Source organism: Thermobia domestica, chromosome 10 (genome assembly GCF_964235325.1).
Source record: "Thermobia domestica chromosome 10, izTheDome1.hap1.1, whole genome shotgun sequence".
In the NCBI taxonomy this organism is placed as follows: Eukaryota; Metazoa; Arthropoda; class Insecta; order Zygentoma; family Lepismatidae; genus Thermobia; species Thermobia domestica.
Genome location: NC_137463.1, coordinates 267852405 through 267875577, shown reverse-complemented (window position 1 = coordinate 267875577; position 23173 = coordinate 267852405). Strand labels below are relative to the sequence as shown.

At 37.5% G+C, this 23173-nt stretch overlaps 1 protein-coding gene across 3 annotated transcripts in view; it reads left to right on the top strand.

Moving 5' to 3' along the window:
* LOC145663204 (acyl-CoA Delta-9 desaturase-like) overlaps window positions 1-23173 on the top strand; it is a 116143-nt gene that overhangs the window by 11909 nt on the left and 81061 nt on the right. The window contains exon 1 of one of the 3 annotated variants that reach the window (XM_081729557.1): window positions 2825-2886. The exons of 1 other annotated variant lie outside the window; for it this stretch is intronic. The gene's annotated coding sequence lies outside the window, so the exon portion shown is untranslated. One more of the 3 variants, XM_081729558.1, reaches the window with a different exon arrangement.

Genomic DNA, 23173 nt, shown 5'->3' with positions numbered 1-23173 from the left:
TTTATCCTAATCGGCATAACCGTGGGACGTAAAACTTAAAGATTTCATTTCATTTCAGTCGTAATAAAGGGAGAAGTTCACAATGATGTAAATTCGTATAAATTCTGATGATAATGAATCCACGGCGTCAGTTAAAAGCAAGAAATTTGGTTAAGATGAAAATTTCATTCTATAGAAAAGCTAATAAAAACTTCACCCTTAATTAATTATGACATACAGTATTAATATGACAGATAAGGTTATTTCATTCCTCCAGGAAACTAATGCGGACTAGACATAGTGCTGATATAAACATCAAATATGTGCAGGACCAGCTCAACCATGTGTGCAATACGTGCATTTGGACAGGGCGACAAATTTCGAGGTTCGGCAAAATCTTTTATAACTGTATTATTTAAAATAAATATTTCTTGATGCAAACAGACTTCATGATGATGGTAGTTAAATTTACTAAGGTGACCTTCTATTTGAATCTCCATCAATCTTAAATCATGTTTAGGTCGCATTAGTTTAAGGTCACATGGACAGTGTTAAAGCAAATGATCGTACAAATCCCAGCATGAATTGCTTGATTGTTGTCAAATACAAGAACTCAATTCTTAAACAGTAGGGAATACATGTTCCATTTAGTTAGTTATCATAGTTTTGATATGAAAACTACTTTTCTCTTTGTCACAAACAAGTTCAGGGCAGTAAACAGACAACTTTAATTTCATGTAGGAGGGGGGCACAAACGAAGGGGCAGAGAAAGTTTACGGGTGCAATCAGTGGCGCCCCAATAAACTTTCTAGGGGGCCTATTTGCATGGTTGCTATGTTACGTCTGCTATTTAATATACTTGTTTTGCTATATTACATATATATTTTCATGAGCCAGGGAGGCGGACCCCCTTTGGGCGCCCATAGGTGTAATTATTATTATTATTATTATTATTATTATTATTATTATTATTATTATTATTATTATTATTATTATTATTATTATTATTATTATTATTATTATTATTATTATTATTATATTGTATACGGAAATGGATAGTTTTATGTCACTTCACTTACATTATGAGACAAAATGTCTGGGAAGGCAGTTCGGGGTAAGGGAAAAGATGCAGCTACCAGGGGCGCTTTCCCCTTTGCGGTCTTCTGGCGTCGTCACTGAGGCAGATCCGCCTACATGCGCGTGATGCTTGTGTTTCGCTGATATTATGATAAATACAATAATCACATCGACCTCATTTGCCTAAACAAATCTTATAGTGCGTACAAGTCACTTTCACCAAATTTATACTTCGCTCACTTTCCAATCACACGAGAGTAATATCTTAATACAGCGATTCTGAATGTATGAGTTGCTAACCCTTGTGGGTCCTGAGGGATTGTTTGGTAGGTTACCAAATTCTTGTGTCAGACTGAAATGTTTTAACTTGATAGTTCTTAAGGAGCTAATTAGCTAATTATAGATAAATGTTCCAAAATTTTGCATGAAGAATTGATTCTTCACTAAATGATTGGTTGAAAAAATATGTTCTTGGATTGAAGCGAAAATGAACACCAAGTTCTGGAAGAGTTGTGATGGATTTCCAGAGTTACAACTTATGTAAGTTAGTCAATGTAACTTTACGGTCTTACGAAAGAAAAAAAGAAAAAGAAAAAAAAAACATTAAAAGCCTAAGTTACACTCATTCTTTCAGTATAAAAGTAAAACATAAAATGAAATTTGTTTTTATCCCTCGATCATGCTCTGTAGGCGAAAGAAGGTGGATTGTGAAAGAGTTGATGCCATGAATATGTAGAGGAAAAATCCCGAAAGAAATCTTACACGGTGATGTCCACCACAAATACATGACTTAGGTTCGAACCAAGAACGCCTGCGCTCCAGAGGAAAGTGCCCTACCTTTAAATCACCATGTCCCCTCAGCAGGGCTGAATTAACCCATCTGGAAGCTTAGGGCTAGAAAAAATATGCATCCCCTGCTGACTTCACCTAATACATTTCTGTGAAAGTAAGTTAGGAAAGTTACGGGAATATGTTTCATAGTTTTGGTCGTATTTTATTTTATGACGATCGTATTATCATGATTCTTTTTAGATAGCCAGTTCAGATTTTGATCAGAGTGGAGGCTTCTGTTCACCTAAAGGTCCGGGGCTATAGCACACCTAAGATCCCCTTAATTCGGCCCTAACCCACAGTATATAAATATATAATTGCCTATTTTGTGAAGTAAAATAGGAATGTTCTTGATACTCTCGATCCTCTGAAGTCACAGGCTGGAAAAGATTGAGAGATACTTTTTAAGTGGCACATTACATTACTATGATGATAACAAGGTAGATGATAAAATATCATTTGAAATTAATTACTGGGTATGTTGTATTTCACTTGTATGTTGTGTTACGGTTCGTTACATATACATATAAAAGACAAATATAATTTCTAGGTGCTTGGGTACCACGTAACATTACCATAATATTTAATAATAATCTAATTGATATTGCGTGAATTTATGCGCTTATGTGAGCAGTGTTAACGCCTCCATCATCCGGGCTCTGTTAATGAATATGTCAGATGCCTTTCTCCTCTCTCAGAGATTTTTGTTGGTTATCACACAACAATATCTGTAACATATCGGTTACATTCTTCGCGATTGTTACGAAAGCAAAAATTATACTGCACAAGAGGTTGAATGAACGATGCTCACTTGTTTTCTTGTTTCGATTTTTAAGTATGGCTTCCTGGTCTAGAGAAGCCAGAGACAAAACTGCCCGAGGCCCTTTACTCAAACCACGCTCTGCTGCTATAAATATGATTTCTCATTCCACCAACGGTTTAGTTGGGTTCCTCCCGTGCACTTTCTATTCAACGGGACCCCGATTGCTTCAGCTGTAGGTGAGTACCAATACATTACAAGCCTTCGCTCATTCAATCGGTTTCACCTTCCTTTCCAGGAGGTTAACTCATCCGCTAACGCTCCATGCCTTCTAGTTACGAGCACCAAGTTCGAATCCAGCTGAAGACACGGTCAGTGATTTGAAAGGTGGATTGCTGTGTCTGTTTATTTTCTGTGTGGATATGAAGAAGTGAAAGATTGTTGGCCATTTTTTTTATTTTATTTTTTTTATGTTTGGCTTCTGAAGTTCAGTGTGTGGAGTCTTAATAGTGCCTTATTTTAATTATATTTCTCAGTTTACAGCTACTGAAGTTAATTAGGTTGACTTTTATATACTGTATATCTGTCGGTTCAAGCCTCATTGGTGTTCACTCTGACTGTGATTGACTTCAACTAACTGTAGGTTAACATCTATTCTGAGGACAGGCTATATGAGACGGGCCCCTACTGTTTAAAGAGGGATTCGAACCCCTACTGAGCTCCCTTTTGGTTATCGTATGGATTTTTGATCCGGCTTCGATTCCAGGTAGGAAACTCATATCCGGTTCCTACATTAAGGTGTATATCTACATCTCGTTTATAACTTCATTGTTGAAAAGGGGGGCGCGGTGGCTCAGTGGTAGAGCATTCATCTCCGGTGCTTGGGGTCTGTGGTTCTATCCTCGCTCGCGCCGTGTGGATTTTGTGGTGGACAAACACCGTGCTCGTGGGTTTTCTCGGGGTTCTCCCGTTTCCTCCCACTTTCTTCATTTCATTCATTTCTCATAATCACCGTCTTCTTTAGCCTAACCGGCATAATCGTGGGACGTAAAACTTAAAGATTTCATTTCATTATTTTCATTGTTGAAAGGGGCGCTAAACTTCAAAATGAAATGAAATCTTTCAGTTTAACGTCCCACGAATATGCCTTTCAGGCTAAGGGAGATGGATGATTAAGGCAACTGAATGATGATGGAAGAATTGGTGGAACAAGAGTGTGGGAGGAAACAGGAGTACACGATGTTGCCCACCACAAATTACTTGGCCGGGGAGCGAACCAATTATCCCACGCAACAGAGGTTCAATTTAATCAACCAACCATAGAGGCTAATTGCCTAAAAAACGGGTGAGTGACCCAGGCCCCAAGGATATTTGATCGAATTCATGCTCGAATTATTTTAACAACGAAGCTTCCACCCCTCTACATCCTCCAATGTTATTAAGAAAAACGTGCCACTGCAACCAGTGGAACTGTTTCTCTGGTTTGTATCCGAGCACACTCACCCCACCAGCAAGGGCGCCGATTTCTCTAAAACTTTGGGGGGGGGGGAGCATTCAGATGTGTGTCTGGTTGCAGACTAGGATCTAAGAAGACATATATGGGAATTTAAAAAGAAATTGAATTCAAATTATGCCAAATATTGCATATTCATAAAAAATAATTTAACAATAAAATACATATTCATAAAAATACATGGGGTCCACATGAACATTGGAGGGCCCGAGCCCCCCGGCTCCCATGAATCGGTGGTTCATTGATCTGTTTTTATGTCCCTTTGTCAGCAGTGAAGCCTACAATTTAAAGTGGATCTGAACCAGTTGAGCCCATTCAATGCCCTTCGACTGGGAATCGAAACCGAGACTTCGTAACCAACACACACACACGCTAGACACCAGACCAGCAATGACGCTGTCAACGGGAATTGAATCCAAGACAACGCGCATATAATGAACGCGATTTTCCTATTTGACCACGATGATGCACATATTGACTGAGTTTTCTCTAGTTAAATATAGAGATAGTACTATGAAACTTAACAAGGCTCACTTATTGTCCACCTATCTATGTAACCCTGAAACTTCACAAATATGCCACCTTGGTTACTTGCATAAGTTGTGCGATTTGTGTAGGAAGAATGGCCAATTTAGACATTATAAGAGACATCCTGATTGTTCCACTTTGTAGCTCAGTAGTACTGTTCATTGGTATTACTCCGAAACTAAATTTTCTGTTTTAGAGCTTCAAAATACATATTAATTTTCTCAACAGGTGAAAGAAAGAAAAAAAATAGGGAAAAACTGGAAAATATTACAATTCCTATTATACAATTAAACGGTGAACGTAATCAATTTGCACAAAGTAGAACGCTCCAACGATAACGAAATATTTTTTATGATAATTATCATAATTAGAGGAAAAAAACCTATGTGCACCGTTTTTATAACTTAAAAATAAACCATTTGTATGTGTTTGGCATTAAATCCTTGAGTAAACTGTAGCACAGCCAGCATTAATTTCTTGTAAATCGGAAATAATAGTTCAATAATACTTGACTTATGCTACAATACAGTATGTTTGGGGGACAGCCAGGAGGCAGACGATGCCACTGGGGGTACCCACCCTCTTCCTCCCTCTAGCGTTGGCACTGTGAATGATCCATAGGTTGACTAACAAGCAAATTCCATAAGGGTTTGCGTCAACGCAACACAAAATTTGCGATAATCGGCATAGCAATTTCTTAACTCTTCGCATTTCTTGCGTTGCGAAGAATTCTCAGAATTTTGCAAGATTTGTTCTAAATGACTCCCTTGGATATATTTGTGTGCGACATAAAATAATCGATAGAAATTCTTTAATAAAATAATGCATTAGTATTGATAATAAACGGAATGGTTATCGTTATGTGGTTCACTTGAACATCTGAAGAATTAGAATAGTCATTTTCAAAAATTAATTAATTTCTACTTACATCCTTTGCCAGTAACAAGGTTGTATAAGACAGTTTATAGGAAGTCTGAACAAGTAAAATGAATTCGATACCCTCTCATCGAGAATCGAACTTCGGATCTCTTGCTCCAAAGGCACTAAAAATTAGATCATGAGCATTATATAATGGTAATAATTAATGATAACTAGAGATCTTAGCTATGCAAGCTATTGTACTTTATTCTGAGGATAAAATTATTTTGGTTACTTTAGTGAGGAGGCCAGGGTAGCTCAGTGGTAGAGCGTTGACCGCTGGAGCATGTGATCCCTGGTTCGATCCCAGCTCGCCCCAAGTGAACTTTGTGTTGTATAAACACCATGTGTATGTGTTTTCTTGAGGTTCTCCCGTTTCCTCCCATTTTCGTCATTCCACTATTTCCTTCATTTCTCATCATCACCGTCTCCTATAGCCTAGCCGGCATAAGCGTGGGACGTAAAACTAAAAAATTTCAAAGATTTTATTTTAGTGACTCAGGCTTAGGGGATATGTAGGGAAAAGGAAATCGTATCTTAACTAATAAAAGATAAAAGTATTATTTTTACCGAATACTTCGAGTCTAACAAACTCCTGAATAGAGCTATATATTTTTTTACAGGAGATCCTGATAAAACAGTCTCGTACTGGGACAGAACAGTGATGTCCACTTGAATTACTGTTACACAAGAAATAAATTTCAACAAAAACATAACAATTAGTCAATTTATATTTTCTAAACATTTTCATGATTCTGAGGCAGTACAGAAAGTCGATTTCTCGCCAACGGAACGCATTAACAATATATCTCCGTGTATTTTAACTATTGCCATGTTGGACTAACGGAATATTCTTAAATTGTACCATGAGATTTTAACTTTGGCAGAGTGTGCGTGGCCATGAGACGTCCCAATAAGTTCGTTAGTTGTTCTATTATTTCTCCGGACAAGCGATAACAACTTTGAAAAGTTCAAACTGAATGAAATCATTGCAAAATAATATAGACTCTGAGTATTTACTATCCCAGATAGAATTACATGTTTCAGGTAGACGCACACGTCCTAGAAATATTACTTTTCACTTACCTACAGCTAGAACAAATACGCTATACATGTCACCTATTAGGAGAATGTGTTATATTTTTAACTCCTATGCTGAAAGTCATCCTGAACTTGACATATTTACTATAAATGACCGTTCTCTAAGAACTATTGTGCAATCTTATTGAAGATTCATTAATTAAAATAGGCATATCTATAAATGTGTATTTGTAACTATGTAAGTGAATTCATGCATGCTCTAATTATATACAAACTGACTAGGTCACTATTATTAGGTAATTTACCTGTTGTGATCTATATGTAACCATAAATAAATAAATAAACTCGAAAGAAAAAATCCAAGAAATGAGATTAGTGATATAGAAGTCAGAGTCTATTTTCGATGGAAAATTGTTCTGTTTCTCTCCGCTAGTCTAGTCGCTAGCGCACGGGTTTTTCTTGCACGGAATCCTAGGTTCGATTTCCGGCGAACATTGAAACTTTAAACTACGGTGGTTCTGATCCTAATTTTAAACAATGGGTTCATGTCTTATAGCCATGATGTTAAAAAAAAATACAATTGAGAACACCAACAAGAGTTTACTTATCAATCTTACACTATGAGGAAGTGCCGAATGAATGAAACGATTTCTTTACTGTCATACAGATAGGTTTCGTGACTTGGAACACTAAGACATCGTCCAATATTCTCTTTTTTTTCCTATCTACTAGTTTGAAAATACTTCTGTGAATTGGATGAAAATGATCTTACATTTTAACTGATGAAATGATTTTTAACTTATTTACAAAAATGAAATGAAATCTTTTAGTTTAACATCGCACGTTTATGCTCTTTAGACTAAGGGAGATGGATGATAAAAGCAAGTGAATGATGTTGGAATAATTCGTAGAATGAAAATGTGGGAGGAAACGGGAGTACCCCGACAAAACCCACGGACACGATGTTGTCCACCACAAACTCACTTCGCAGGTGATCGAACCCGGGAACCCACGCACCAGAAGTAAGCACTCTACCGGCGAGCCACCGTGGCCCCAAACTTATTTATAAGTGGTATGCACATTAAAAGTATGGTGTGACCGATCGGAAAAGACAAACAACGATCTGCTAGTTAACAGTATATTATATTATAGGTTCATACACGCTACAGAAATAAATATAAATTTCTCCGAGCAAAAAAGTTCATTTTTTTCGATTTTCTAAAAAACTACACATAAGAATTTAGCCTCAAGCGCGTTATATTGCTCAAGTTGATGTGATCTATGGACTGATATATTTGGATAATATTTTAGTTAAAAAGAAATCAAAATTTAATTTTAGACTATAGTCTCATTTACCATACCATGAACTGGCGCACGAGACGAGACGAGACAGAATTTTCGTCACAACTTTCCGAGACGAGATAGACCCAAATAATCTCGTCTCGAAATAGACCCAAATCCCCCCCCCCAAATAATCTCATCTCGTCTCAACCCTAACTGTCGCGTTTGCAAGTATCATAATATGAAGAGCTTTTAACGAGGGCGAAAGTTGCACATCAAAATAAGTGGCACGGTTCTTCTACAGCATCAGTTTGTAGGTTCACAAATTAAATATTTTTTTCTCTATTTTCCCGAAAACTAAGCATGAGCTTTCACACTCACCCATATATCATTATGGTTAGCTCAATGAGATCTATAGATCCGTAGATGTCTCATCTTTGAAGAAAAATCTTTCCTGTTAAACGCTAATGAAACGACAGGATTACATGTTACTCCCTCTAAACCACAATAATCAAATACTGAGATAGGAACTTGATTAAAATCAAATGGTATTCCAGCGAATGATAGAATACAGAAGATACGGTCATATCAGCGACTCAGCGTTCCTTTTTACAAAACTAAACAAACCTATTGTAGAAGCAAAAGGAAGGAGGGGAACCATACGAAGGAGAGCAAGTCTTACGTTAAACTGAAAAGATAAACAGAGCCAGGAAAATACAGCTCCTCACTTTTCCCCTTACTATTGATGGCAGAATAGCTATGATGACGATGGTGATAATTTTTACGAATTTACTTAAGATCTTAAATCTCCCGATAACCTTGAAAACTAGTGATAAATCATTCTTTCTGGTAATTTAACCTAATACCACATACATCTGGTATGTACAGAGTAAGATACTTGTCGATAACAGACCTTATGTTGCTGGGCCGGAGATCGAATTCAGACCAACCAATCCGAAGATGAATAATGAACCTAATCTTAACTTAATTTCTTTTGTTTATATTTAAAAATTGAAACAAAAATGAAATAGCAAGAGAAAAACTTAACGAAGAAGATAAACGTTTGCTTGAACCTTGAAGAAAAACACAATTCAGGCAGTCATTATGGGTTAAAAGAAATCTTACGGGTATAAAAGATCGACAATTTATCTACAAAATATTGTAATTCTCATTTTTAAGTATCTTGTCATTCTTGTATATTGTATTACATAATTTAATGTAATATGCTAATACACATCAGAATCACCTTAGAGATAACCATCCCCGTAGCTAGAGGCTGGTAAGACGGGCTGACTCCCCCTGCCGCCATTTTCAGTTGTTTCTTAGTAGGTAGGCCCTATATATGAATGTGAGGTAATTCAAGTTAGTCCTCCCCAAATAATCTCACCCCTCTGTTTTACGTTCTGATTACTGGCCTGGTATAAATACAGTTTCTAGATAATCAATAGCCCGCTAAAAACTAACCCCTTTAATTTGAGTTTTGTTCTCAGCAATCACTCCTCTGGTGGATGTTTTTGTCGATAGAAATTTTTCATTTTTGATAATTCAACATAATTGGCACTCAAGTTAAAGATTTAATATATATATATACACCTGAAATTACTCAGTATTTTGTAAGCAACAATAAACTAATTTCATCCATTTTTAAACAACTTTTTTGTTACTTTTTAAATGACTTTTCTGATCACTTATTCTCTTTAATGAGAAGCGCGCCTGTAAACGCACTCTGCCGCCAACGTGAATTGCGGTGAGCGTCTGTAGAGATTTCTCCTCGGCAGGGCCGCGGTGGCTCAGTGGTAGAGCGTTCACCTCTAGTGCATAGATTTCTTTGGTTCGATCTCAGCTCGCGCCAAGTGAGCCTTGAGGTGGACAAACAACGTGTAGGTGAGTTTTCTCGGGGTTCTCCCATTTCCTCCCACTTTCTTCATTCTACTTTTCATTAATTTCTCATCATCATCGTCTCCTTTAGCCCACACGGCATAACGGTGTGACGTAAAACTTAAAGATTTCATTTCGTCCTTAGCGTGTATAGAACTTATACTCATGATGCCATGTCTTCTTCATTTAGAAAATTAATTTATTGATTAATTACAATCTGTTTTTACTGTTATACATTGTTTATACAAGTTTTTTTTTTTTTAATTTAGAATTCATTACACAATGTACACATTTTCCATTACGCATGTACTAACTGTGGCTTGTAAAATAACAGCAGTAATCGCAGAATACCGAAAATGTACATGTAACTATGTTTATGATATAAACTGAAGAAACTAAAAAAAAAAAAAAAAAAAAGCTGCATTTGTTAGTTGTATTGGTTTTTAGCGTCCCTTTCAGTATCGAGGCTAAATGAGACGTAGTTACTGCCTAACGTGGGTTACGAATCACATGAGTTCCTGCCGGAACTCGAACCTGGGTCTCCCGCACCTAAGACTAATCATATAAGAAACAGTGGCGAAAGAGACACGTTCGTTCATCAAAAAGCGAATGCGAAAAACTAAATTTGTTTTCCTTACAAATGTGATCGAGAGTAAATGGAAGAAAAAAATACCGTTAGTGGTACTTTGGTCTCGAAACTATGATAACACTCTCACTCATGCGAACGATACGTAGCTGTACATTTTCCTCTATGAACACTAAGTGTTAAGAGAAATCACCCTACATGGCAAAACCATGCGGAAGACTATTCGAAGAAATTGCTTCTATAGACACATTTCTTGAGAAGAGAAAGATCTTATTATGGGAAGTGTCTATAGACACTCTCCCCGATTCAGAGTCGGCGGCAGACTCACGTTTACAGAGGAGTGCCTCATTAATCAGGGCCGTCGACAGTTATCAGTATTAAAACGGTAATAGGAGATCGAGATGCGTTTTTTTTTTATATATACAATCGACTTAGTTTCACAGAAAACGTCCCATCTTCTCAATTATCCGCAAGGTTCTGTCTTCTCCGTTATCCCTTAGGTTCTATCTCCGCTATTCATTTCCGCTATAGAACACAATGGTAACAGATAGCGCGAAGTGGTTTCTTGTAAACGATTCTGTGTCTCAAGACAACAAACAATAACTATTTACATCACTCCACCAAAACCAGAGTTGGCTCAAATTTACTATTACTTCCGGCTTCTGTACTGGTTTCTGTACAGAAAAAAACAGAAATGTCAAGATATAGTTTCTTGTAATTAATTCAGGTTCCCAAGAGAAAATCTCATCTCCTCCGTTAACATTATATTCAAACTGGAAGTGGTTCAAAAATTAACCATTTCCAGTATCATCATTTATGTCATAGAACAGAAGTATTTAAGATAACGACATACAATTGATTCAGGTTTTCAAGAGTATTTTTTTTTATCACAACCCCCTGCACTCTATTAAAATCGGAAGTGGTTAAAATTGACTACTATTTCCGGTTTCAATATTGATTTCCATTCAACGAAAACGGTAAGAGATATCGAGATGCGTTTTGTTTTTCAATCGATTCAGCTTCCGAATAGGTTCCATTCACAGGAGGAAGCTGGAATCGTTTATCCAGATTATTCAACTTAACTTCCCTAGAACTGAGTCAAGTTTCACGTGATTCAGTTTCAAGAGCTATATACTTCAGTTTACTGGAAGTTATGTGACTTTGATCTCTTTTTTTAAAATACTTTTCTTTAATTACACTAGAGGTCAGAGACGAATATTCGGACCCAAGAGGAACGGGAATGGGGAATGGCGGAAACTTCATAACGAGAAACTACATAATTGATACAGTTTACCCAACATTGTTAGGGTCGTCAAGTCTAGGAGACTTAGGTGGACGGGTCATGTAGCTAGAATGGAAGAAAGTAAAAACACTTTCAAAGTCTTGACTGGAAGACCAATCGGAAAACGACTATTAGGAAGACCTAGGCGCAGATGGGAGGACAATATTAAGATGGATCTCCCAGAGATAGGAATACAAAGTAGAAACAGGATGCAGTTAGCTAAGGATAGAAGTCAGTGGAGAGCTTTTGTGAACGTGGCGTTGAACCTCCGGGTTCCATAGGCCATAGAGTTAGTTAGTTAGTTAGAGGTGGTGGTCAGTGTTGACTTCAGGGGGTGGCCGGTGAGGAATTTCCCTCCGGAACATATTTCTGATCGTTCTCAACATGAGTTACAAGTACTATTTTCAAATACTACTTTCAGCCCCCATGAATTGGATTTACTCCCCGGGGAAAAACATCTAAGATAACCAGTAGTTATGTGAATCGTGGTAAGGAGTCTATTTGTCAATTGTGCGGTCCCATTTTGATCTCCAATGGAAATAAGAATCTTTCTTTGCTCTGCTCTTGTTTCAATGCGACTCTGAAGTGCACTCAGCCACTTTACAATACGTATACTAGGGAATCAGAAGGAGACTAGACTCGATCATCTGCATGAGTTCCAAAATCAGAAGAATGTTGAATTCAGGGGTGTCCACAGACGAGTTTTAGAGCGAGGGTGGAGGGACAATATTTCATTGAAAATGGCACAATCGTATGTGGGGTCAGAATGGTAAATTTGAGGTTGAACAATGGTAAATTTGAAGAATGGGCACTCCCGTTGGAGGTAAAGGCCTTTTTCTATACACACAACCTCTGGACCTTCGTGGCCTGTCCCGGCAGCGAGCGATCTGTACTTTATTTTACGTCAGTGGTTCCCAACCTTTCTTGACGGACGACACACTTTACCGAATACCCACAACAACGAAACACACCTATTTCATTTAAAAAAAAATATTATTAATATAAAATATGCAGAAGGCTTTTCCATTATGTTTGATCATTCCTTCCAAGCAGAGAATGGACTATTCTTACCTTAGACAGGCACGTCTGTCAGTGAAATGTGTGAGTTGTCGTAAAGTATTTTCGCTAAATTGAAAATCCCACTCAAACTGATCTGCTTTCGGGAGGATACGTTGTGTAACTTTTCCAGAGATAACACAGTGCTTTCCTTTTCCGTTTTCTCGCTAGTCCGAAAATGCCGACAACCTGAGTCGCCTTTGGGAAGGTCGTATTGTAGTCCTTTCGATGCAAAATTTAGTAGGTCTATTTCACTGATCAGGAAGGAGAGTAAAAACTTGGGTTGTGACATTAGCTTGGCTTTAATCAAGAATGTAATGGACAAGTATAAGGGTTTTGTCGGCCCAGCGTTCGGTTCTCCAACAAAGGAGAGAGAACACTGCCGTGCAAGTAAGTCACCACCAGCATGCAGGCGAAATCTCACAGAATAGCCACGCAAGACAATCCCCAGATCTAAAGACAGATGGCGAATTGTCTAAATGTGTTTTCGTGTACTGTCTACCGCACGCTGCGAAGACTGAGTCTTGAAACGGTGTTTAATAGTCCAGGCTCCAACCCTTAGAGCTGTTGCTTTTGTTCCTACTTTACTAGTCACATCACAACCTGTTAGTATTTGTGTCGCAAAATTAGCCATATGAAGTCAGCAGGGTATGGAAGGGAATATATGCGTTTCTGACTTACGCAACCACAACTCGGACAAGCCATATTCTCGGAACATTCGATGGAAATGAAGCAATAAAACAAGGACATCCGTATCGTTTGACATTACTATAATACGCTGTATACCAGTTCTCACAATGTGTAGTATATGTGGGATTATTCGTAAATCTGCCTCTTCGATGGGGTTTGTGAAGTCTTCGGTTGAAGTCTGCACTGTAGTAGTGCTTGGAAGTACTAACGCAGGAGTTGGGCAATCCTTGCCAACTAAGTCACTGAGTACTACATTATGAGGTGAATGTGACGTGTGAATGTTAAGATATTCCATTTGTGCATTTTGTAGCATTACTTTATTATCTGATGAGATGATGTGCGAAACCTTGACATTTGCATTGGCAGTTAAAGGTCTGGGGTGAGCGCAGTAAGTAGTAGCGGATCTACAGACATTCTTCTTTCCCTCTTTGCATTTTTTTATCGAATGAGCTAGGTAGCTATCAAATATATCATCTTCACGTTCATGTAGACAGACGTTTCTTGCACGATTTATGAGAGCTGCAAACATATCTGAAAATGTCTAAAGAGATTATGTTTGCGTTCGTCGTATCTCACACATAACGTCTATCACAACAGCAGTGGAAGTAGATGATGAAAGTACTTGACGTGTCTCAATCTCCGGAAACATCTTTCGTAATTCGATCATCAGAGCGGATTTCACAGGCTTAGTAGTCGTACCATTACTGTTGATGAGGATAGTGTATCATGCCAAGTCATATGAAAGAATATCTCCTATTGACAGACCTCTCTCTTTAGCAATGGAAATACATCTTTTTAGGCGAGTTATTTCTCTGACAATGTTCCTTGGTTCTTGAGCTAGTGTTGTAGGTACTACCCAAGTTGTTGAAAGTATGGAAGCTTCTGCTTATGTATCACAGCTGAGAGCGGCTTCTTAAGTACTCTGCGTTTGCATGTGACGTAATCGAGTAGCTTCTGTGAGCAACCCTTCGGCAAGCATTCATTAGTCAAGATATTGTGCAGCATTGTTTGTGCATTATCACTATATGAATATGAAGTGGTATATGGTTCGACATTTTCCCAAACTTCCTTGCATGGGAACCACGTAAATTGTGATGTAATTGAAGCTCATAATTTTCATTGGATACTTCGAGCATTTCCTTGAACGTGTTGGTAATAGCAAGAACTTCATGATAAATAATTTCCCATTCAGCTGCATAACCCTTCTGCCTTGTTTGACTAATTATGCCTCCTAGAGACGTTTAGGATCTATTTATTATTTTATTCTAAATTATTTAAAATGCAGCCCTTATAATCTCTTTCCAGCCTTAGAAAAAAGTGGATATAAACAAACCCACCTGACTACCAGTGGATCGATGACCAGTGATTGGTTGTTGGTCTCACTGCACTAATATCCTACCGCAATATAATCCCTACTAAAATAATAATTTCAAATGAAAATATCCGAATTTATCATGTATTTTGTGATAATAAACGCAATATATATAATATTTAACAACAGATGTAGCTTTATTTCGACCTCACCCGTCCTTGGACATATAGTATTTACTGCGCATGCGTATGCGTTCGCGCGCCGACCCCACTCATTTGAAATTGTAGAATACAGAGTTCCATGGCGAAAAAGTGTTACAATAATCCACCTTCCTCTCGTGTTATAAAACACAAAAGAAAACATCAGGAACAGAGGCAATCTCTTTTATATAACGATTTAAGAAAATATGTATTTCCAACATAACAGTAGTCAGGTCAATGCGTTAATTATATACCAACCAACAAAGCCTTACATTTTGGAAATTATGCGACGATAATAAGCTAGCAGAAGATCTTGCTGTTCACGTCTCTCACTGCCGAAGCACGTGTGAGCCGCGGAGTAATACATTTCGCTTTGTTTACATCTACTTTGTTCTAAGGCTGGAAAGACTTTACATATGAAGCTATTAAACATATGAACAGCCAGCTACAGAACAAAGAAAACTCTCATGGCAACATCTGATGAGTAAAAAGTAACATGAGAGATGGCAGCACAGCAAACAAACCAGTCATCTCAAAAATTTAATCCATGATAATCTCATTAGTTTCGAAGCACAAATTCCAGTTCAGAAGATAGTGTCTATGCACAAAATAAGGAACTTCAATTCTGCAGCATCCAACAACAAGAAGAAATGCGAGATGAGACGTGGCAATTTTGTAAACAAACCATCGGTTTCCCAAATGTTTAATCAGATTTATTTTTATTAGTTTCAAGCATAAACTTCAATTCAGAAGAGAACAGTCAAGTACAAAACAAGGAAAATTCTTTCGGCAGTATCTGATGACTAAAAAGCGTGATATAAGAGATGGCAACTCTGCAAACAAACTAACCGTTTTCTCAAAATATTTATCCATGGTTATATCATTAGTTTTGAAACACGAATTCGAGAGCAGAAAAGACAGTATCAATGTGCAAAGCAAGGACATTTCATTCTACACCATCCGACAAGAAGTAAACATGTGATAAAAATAGTTGGCAACCCTGCAAACAAACCATCGTTTCTCCAAGTGTTTACTCACGATTTTTCTTTTCATTAATTTTGAAGCATAAACCTTAGATCAGAAGAGTACAGTCAGGTACACAACAAAGAAAACTTTCTCGGCAGTATCTGATGAGTAAAAAACGTGATATACGATATGACAACACTGCAAACAAACAAACTGCTTTCTCAAAAGTTTACCCATGGTTATTTTATTGGTTTTGAAGAGCGAATTCTAAATTAGAACAGAGTATTCATGCACATAGTAAGGAAATTTCATTCTGTAATTAGGAATGGGCACGAGTCGAGCTAATACTCGACTCGACTCGAAACTCGAAGCAAATTCGAATCGAGTTTCGAATCGAGTCAAAGGTAATTTTCTCGAGTCGAGTTCCGAACCGAGTCACTGTTTTGAGGTCGAGTTTCGAGTCGATCGAGTTTGATAAATGGCTCGCTCGTTTAGCTTGTTTTAACTCGTTTTGAAATCATTGCCTGATTAGACTGAAAAATGAAAGCTATGAGAAATGTAAGCAGTAATGTGGAATATTTTTAGTTTTGCCCACGAGGTGAGACACAGCTCGCATCTCGTCTCGTCTCGATTAACAAGACCACAATGGATTTTTATAACAAAACAGCCTCATATGTCATGAGCACCAATATAAGTATATACTGTAATTCTTACCACCAAGGTTGAGAACTGCACGGTCGAAGTTTTGAGCCGAAGCAGAAGCCCAACCCGGGTAGTGATGTTAATAGGCTCAGCTTAGTTCCACTGAGCGAACAACTCGAGCCGGCTCGGTTGAGATGAGGCACCAACTCATCTCAGATGAGCCATCGGCTCGAGCTGGCTCGGTTGGGGTGAGGCATCAGGTCGGTTTGTTTTGATTCGAGCCGGCTCGGTTGGGTGAGCTGTTGGTTCGGCTCGATAGTGAATGAGCTGTGAGCCGAGCCGCTCCAGCCGTTGAGAATCCTAAACCCGGGCCGAGGAATTTTGAATATGTTTGACCGGCGCCCTCTAACTTTTAACGATTTTTGGTTCGAGACTGGATGCTTGCTCCTCCGGAACTCAAACCCAGAACCTCGTGAACGATGTTCTTACCTCCTAGACTTCACGACTACCGAGGTCAGCAGTCAATTAGTTTTTACTATTCAGATACAAACCTCCTATCTTTCATGTTTATATACGGTGTTATAATAATAATAATAATAATAATAATAATAATAATAATAATAATAATAATAATAATAATAATAATAATAATAAAGTTATAGTAAGTATCTTAGATAATAATTATATTGTCTATGTAGGATACTTGAAGAAAGTACTTGAAACTACACACAGCATTTGGCTCGTTTTCGCTCAACTTGACTCGAAACTCCAGTCAAATTCGAGTCGAGTCGGAGGCAATTTTTCGAGCAGAGTTTTCGAGTCGAGCTCAAAGATGTCTGTTTCGAGAAAACTCGCTCGTGCCCATCCCTATCTGTAATATCCGACAAGGAGGAAAAATGGGAGATAAGAGATGGCAACACTGCAACTAAACCGCCGGTTTTCAAAATGTCTAGTTCAGACACGCCGTTCCTACGGGTCTGATGGCTGAAGCCTGTATTATAAGGCTAGCAATTGCTTGAGCGCTAACTGGCAGGCTAAAGGTGGGATACGTCGCAACATTGAATGAAGTGTGCGTTCAGCTTTCTGACTGCGGCAAACCAAGAGCCATCGTGTACAAAGACAAAGGCGCGAAGCACTTAATAAAATGGTTCCGAGCACGCAAAGAGTCTTTTCTGAAAGAGTTCATGGTAGTCGCTGTCTACTGCTATCAAAGGAAACTGAAGATTCTGAGCCTGAAGAGGAACATCAAAATCAACTCATAGTGTTAGCAGGAGGAGGTCCTGAGACCGGTATACTATCAGGATCTATCAGAAATGTACGGAAACGAGATCAAAATGGTTTGCATCAACGAATACAAAGTTTCACCCTGATGATCGTTCCCTATATTCTACCGTATATTAGAGACCTGCACGGGCCGGGCCTGGCCCGAAGCCCTAAGCCCGGCCCGGCCCGCTGGCCGGGCTTGGGCGGGCCGACTCTGTTATTTCTTTGGGCCGGGCCGGGCTTGGGCGGGCCGACTCTGTTATTTCTTTGGGCCGGGCCGGGCTTGGGCGGGCCGACACTGTTATTTCTTTGGGCCGGGCCGGGCTTGGGCTGGCCGACACTGATTTCTCTTGAGGTCGGGCTGGGCTGGGGCTGATCAATTGCAATTCTTTAATAATTATTGACTTTCGTTAAACGATAATTAGAATAAAGCCAAACGTTAAAGAAGTGTGTCCGTGAAAAATGTTACAAAGAATGCAATAGCTATTTACAGTTTGTGTTGCTTAGCGGCTCCACTTTCACTATAGAGGATTGCAGGCATTATGCGGTAAATTGAGCTCTGACCTTGACCTTCACTGAACTCAAATTATAACAAGAAGGGGTGGGAATGTTTTGCCTGTCGCTAAACAATATTGCCATCTTCACTTTATGCTAAAAATCAATTAAATTAGATTTTTGTTACAGGGAATGGAGTTTTTGTTCTCTCGATGACAGGCAAAGTTCTAGGAGGCAATGGTACCATTCGGGAGGCAAGCGTCAGGTTGTAAACCAGAGTTTAGTAAATGTTTCTGAGGTTAGATCAAATTTAGTACTAAATTTTGAGAAAGATTGGGGCTCGAGATAATTTAAAAAAAAAACTATCGGGCCGGGGTCGGGCCAAAAACTTTAAAAATTTATCGGGCCCGGGCCGGGCTTGGGCCAATAATTTAAAAAACTTATCGGGCCGGGCCGGGCTCGGGCCGAAAATCTCCAAAACTTTTCGGGCCCGGGCTGGGCCGGGCCTAGGTACGTTCGGGCTGGATTGGGCTCGGGCCGAAAAATTCGGCCCGTGCAGGTCTCTACCGTATATGAAGAAGGCTACTGGAATATGGGAATACAGACAACAGGGCCCGCGATTAGGGGGGCAGGAGAGGGCAGTTTCCCCCACTTTTTTTAAGTAACCCCATAATGTATATAGTTTCATTTGCAAATGTAAAGTTTTTGTATGTATCACTGGTTCATAGAAAAAATAGTACCATATAATATTTGCCGTTGCGATAATACATATTGGTTATTTGTCTTTCCATGGAGTTAAGAAAGCTACAGGAATTACATTTTATTTGCCACGAAAAGTTGCCCAAAAATTAACTTTTTAGAGCACAATAATTCCAGCGTACTTTCATTTCTTCTTACATGGGGTCCATATGTTAGTCAGCCGCTTTGAAACTAATTGAGAGAATATTTCGCAAAACAAGAAAAGTGTTTCACAAGTTATTCTTTAATTGCACAAAAATTGACAGTTCCTAAAATGTCTTTTCTTCTTTCTAATAGTAAGGAATATTGATTAAAAAGGGAGTAATAAGAAACAAGTTCTTCCTTTCCATTGTTTTGCCTACAGTATTTATGATATTCCGCAGTTACAAATTGGTAATGAAAGAAAAAAATAATGTTAATAATTACATATAAGTTGTTCATTAATCCCCAGTTTCAATACAACTTTTGCAAAACAAGCCTCATTATTCATTAGTATGATTAATATTATCCTTTCTTTTTGTTTGTTTTGCAAATTTCTTATTAAACAATCTGATCACACAATTTTCCAGACAGAATTTTAAGATGTTCATGAGCAAGGAATGAAATCTCTTGGGCAAATATAATAGTAATGTTTTAGCGCTTTTTTGAAATTATTTCATCGCATTTTAAGCGCTTTTAAAGTTATATTCTTATTTAATACTTTTAGAAGTCGGTTAATATCTTTTTATAAAAAGTTATTTTCCTCTACTGTTCCTAACACTTTTTTTTGTATATTATTTTCCACATCTACATTTCTCTCAAGATCAGTTTATTTATTTATTTATTTATTTATTTTGCGTTTTTTTCTTTTCGAGAACGGTTCTCCAAATGAAATATTTGATGAATCTTTTTTCTTAATTGTTTATTCAAACACCTATTTCTTCTCTCGGCGATTCTCTTCATTACACTTATTGCACGTTTGCCTATCGTGTTTTCACTCACTGTAAAAATATAAAACACCATTTAAACACTTTAAGTATAGATGTTGAGGGGAAAATTGATGAAATAGTGTTTATAAACTGTGATTCGTGTATCCAAAAGTGTTCATTCTCTAAAAACAGTATCAAGTATGACATATTTAAAACACTTCTCGGCAAACAGTTCGAAAACAAAGTGATAACATATATGGTATACGTGGTATACCACTGTACATTCTTAAGAGTTGTATAGACATTCCTAAGCATCCTCTACATAATTATAAACATGTCATCAAAAACAAGCGTGTTTCCGGACAAGTGGAAAGAAGCCATAGTTTGCCCTATCACTAAATCTTGTAATGCGAAGAATATACAGAATTTTAGGCCTATTTCTATTTCATCAACATTTGCCAAGGTCTTTGAGCAAGTAATATTCAAGAGGATAATGTGTCATGTAAAACCCGTCATGTCAGTGTATCAGCATGGCTTCTTAAAGAATAGATCAACATCCACTAATTTAGCCATTATTACAGATTTTATTGCAAATGAATTGGGTAGAGAGGGTCAAGTGGATGTGATCTATACTGACTTTTCAAAAGCCTTTGATTTGGAAGAGCATGACGTACTGTTGCAAAAACTAACAACTTTTAATTTCTCTATGCAAGCAAAAAGTTTTTTAGCATCCTGTTTGCAAAATCGTGAACAGGCTGTCATATACAAAGGATATGTATCTAAAAAGTTCACAGCCTTATCTGGAGGCCCTCAAGGTTCAAATCTTGGTTCACTCTTATTTCTATTAGTGATAAATGACCTACCGTCTTATATTCATTATTCTAACACTCTTCTATTCGCCGACGACCTTAAAATATTCTCCAAAATTAATTCGCTTGAAGACTGTGTAAAACTGCAAATAGACTTATGTAATATTAGGAACTGGTGTGACAATAACAAGTTTAAGTTGAACATAAATAAATGCAAAACTCTTTCCTTTACCCGCAAAGAAAACACCATTAAATATGACTATTTTATTGAAGGAACTATTTTAAAGACACCTACTTTAATTAAAGATCTAGGAGTGCTATTCGATCCTAAATGAAGTTTTACTCATCATATTGGAACAATTGTTAATAATTCATACAGAAATCTTGGCTTTGTTATAAGAATAGGTAAGGAGTTTCAAAACGATGCTACGTTAATGAAACTCTACTTTTCTTTTGTGAGATCGCAATTAGAATGTGCGACTCTGTCTTCGTCACCAAAAGCACAAAAACACATAGGTATGATTGAAAGAATACAATCAAAATTCTTGACATTACTTGCTTATAGAAAAACTGACATGTATCCAAAATACGAGTCATATTCAGAAATAGTACAAAACTTCAATATGAACTAGAGATGCAAGGGCTCGGAAAAAAAACGGCTTTTTTGAAAAAAAAACGGTTTTTCTGCTTCGCTTTTTTGCTTGGGAAATTTTGGGCTTTTTTCAAAATTCTGCTTTAAATTGATAAAGCAGACTTTGTTTCGCTTCTCTATAAAACAAAATGTCATTTAATTAGTGGTTGATGCTGATAATAATATAAAACATCGAAAATAAACTATGAATTTCGAAAAGATATTTCAATCAATTTTTCTTCAACATATTTACATTATGATTTCCACAGGATTAACCAATGTATATAATAAGAATGTTTTAACCACCTATATACAAAACTAAGCAAAGTTGGCAAGAACCATGGTTGTTTTTGAAAATGCCAAAAACCCGTTTTCGGGGGATGTTTAAACCAGGCTTTTTTGGTTTAAACCAGGTATTTTTGATTTAGATTTTTTGCTTTATGTATTTATATTACATATTCACAGAAATAAGTTTGTTTCGCCTTGGTGTTATTATGCAACAGCGAGGTTATGCCGGAAGAACTCCCATAAGCTTAAAGAAGTCCGGTCAGTAAATTTCTTAATTGAGAATCTCCCGCTCTAGCCATCGGGAAAATCCCGTCATTACTTGAAATGTAACACAATAACGGGAAAATCCTGTTATTGCTTTGCATGTTAAATTTAAAGGTCAACGTATCATAATCAGTACGCTAAAACTGAGGTATTAAATTACAAATTTAGTACCGGTACGTAGATATCATTGAAAGTCCAATCCAAGCTAATGTTGGAAGCTACGTAGGCAATCGATAAATTTTGCCAATTTCTGTCAATATATTTAAGCAATCTTGGCTTCTTTATAAAACAACAGGCAATTAGGCATGCAGAAACATACAATTTGGTTTCGTTTCGTATGTTTAGGCTTAACATCCTTACGAAATACCGAGGCTATCAAGGAGAAGACTTTCGCTTAAACTGACATCTGAACCGCTACTTGGGTTACGCATGAAAGAAGGATTGTGGTTCGACCGAGAATTGAACATGGGACACCTTGATTAAAAGGTGAAAGGGAAATAAAACTATTGCAGGTGGTTTGATATCTGGAAACGTCACCATGAAGTTCACACGATTTGCAATTTTCATTCTTCTTATTTTTTTTGGTTTAAACCAGTTATTTAAAAAAAAGTTGGTGTAAACCAGCCAACCCTAAAAGTAAACACTTCTTTAAAAAATACACAAATAACTAGCAAAATAGTATGTAGTATTTTTACTCCAAAATATTCTATACCATCTTTTTGAAACAAAATAAAATTAAAATAAAACATAAGAGAAATACTTAGATTTATATGATACACTTAAAGGCTGCACATCTAGAGCTTTTGGTTCTGTATATTCTTGAAATTCTACAGTTAAGTTTTATATAACCACCATCACGGTTTACCCAATCCTCAAGTTTTCTGAATTTTTAACAAAAGGGATTCAACATATCATTACGGAACTCCCCCCCCCCAAAAAAAAAGAAAAGGACTACGGAATATATTTAAGTTAAGCTAAATACAACTGCACAACATACATGGCTGAGTGATTAGCTTTTGCGCTTCTATCGGGAAATCCGGGATTCAACCAGCATTCGATCATTCTGACAAAGCTTTTCTTCATTCCATCTGTGAATGTAGAAATAGTGCGTGTACTGTGAGTTGGCCGACTTCCTTTCTTATTGTTTTTAAATCGTTATTATTACTAATTACCAGCAGTGACGGTTTGCGAAGGTTAGGAGGGCGGTCTTTCGGACTGAAGCCGGTTCCCCAAAGTT